Here is a 1,754-nt window from a genome sequence, read left to right as displayed (position 1 = left end):
ACAGAATTGTCCACACTTACCCCCATGGACATACCATAATCATTTAAACGCTTGGGACATGTATTCACCAGTATTATCTAGACATATAGTCTTTATTTATGAAAAAGGGGCTCGTAGCCGTTTTACTGGTGATGGCCTAATGAGTTTCTCTTGTATACATGCTACACATGTGAGATTATTTGGGATAACTCTTCTTATCTTTTAATGTGTGCCTTTTGAATATCAATTTTTGCATCATGTTTGGACCAGGATGGCCAATCCGGTCATGCCTTAAAGTGTATATTTTCGCAGCAGGCTTTTAGCCTCTATCATACTGATCTATGCATAGTCTAGGTCAGTAGAGAATGCATGTATAGTCTTTAGGACTTATTATGGCCTTGGGCGATTTTATACATATATCTGAAGGAACTCTTTGTTTCCTTTGCCCATTGTTTCAATATCATTCATTCTTATATCTTTAAAACTCAATAGGCTGCTCTTGATCTTAGAGCTGGGTGAATATAAGGCATCACTGATTTCTAGATGCATACCCTTAGGCAATAATATATTAGCTTAGCCATAGTTTTCTTTCAAACTGGCGATACCTGCTTTAGTACTTGATATCTTGCGTATTTACATTTTTTTATCCATTCACCCATGTGCATTTTGATCATCTAGACTAGGATTTAGCCATGTTTAGGTTGCATTTTGCATAAATAAGTCTTTATTAGGTATTGGAGTACCGCATGGAGTTCTCAGATACATTTGGGTGTATTTGGAGCTCAAAAGAGGTGTAAAGGTGATCATTGGACGAAGCAAAGCGTTGGGAGCGACCTTCTCGGAGCAACACCGTCAAGTCGCTCTGACCTGCCTTATCAGAGCGACCTTACCAGAGCGACGCGGAGAAGTCGCTCGCGCTTTCATCGCTCGGAGACACGAAAACGGACCCGGAGCGACGTCTCGCAGCGACCCCTCCAGGTCGCTCCCGAAGCCTGGAGCGACCTCTCGGAGCGACTACTGGAGGTCATTGCGCGCCTATTGTTTGCTCGAATTCATGTTTACTCAAGGGCCTTTTAGTCATTTCATTATGCACGTTTTTACTTTCTAAACCTATGTTTTAAGTACTTTTTGGAAGCCACCAGGCATTATATCTTTTATCAAAAGAAAAGCACCAAAAACCTCTTGGAAAGTTCATCTCTTTGAATCAATTTGATCATTTTGTTATTGCAATTCTGTTATTTTCATATCTATTATCTGTAGTTTTTCTCTACATGATTAATCTGAAATCCAATATGGGTTTAAGAGAAATCATGAAGAGTAGTGAGTAATCCACTCTTGAATTTATGGGTTAGGGAGATTAAAGGTGATTAGTCTTGATCTAGGATGTTATAGTGTAGATCCTCCTTATTCCTTGCTAGTAGAGTATTCATAATGCATCATCTGAGTTGGCCTCTCAAAAGTTGATATTTAGGCATTTCCCACCCACAAGGTGTTTGATGAAATGCTTGAGACAACTTTCCTAAGCTTTTAACATACTTTACCAAAGACATTTGTTGTTAAAGGTGTTAAGATAGCCAATAGACTTGTTAGTAATGATTGCTTTCATATTATTCAACCAAAGACATTTGATGTTTGAAATATGTTAGTAAATGAACATTCATCTAGACATAGAGTTTGTTTAAGATTGTGTCTAAGCTTAAGGTTGATAGTTTGATTGATCATTTGCCATCCTTAGTTCGAAACTTGATCACCCAAGGTCTAATTCCTATACCCAT

This window comes from Brassica oleracea, chromosome C1, assembly GCF_000695525.1.
Source record: "Brassica oleracea var. oleracea cultivar TO1000 chromosome C1, BOL, whole genome shotgun sequence".
NCBI lineage: Eukaryota > Viridiplantae > Streptophyta > Magnoliopsida > Brassicales > Brassicaceae > Brassica > Brassica oleracea.
The sequence above is the reverse complement of the archived record's forward strand: the minus strand, read 5'-3'. Positions refer to the sequence as shown.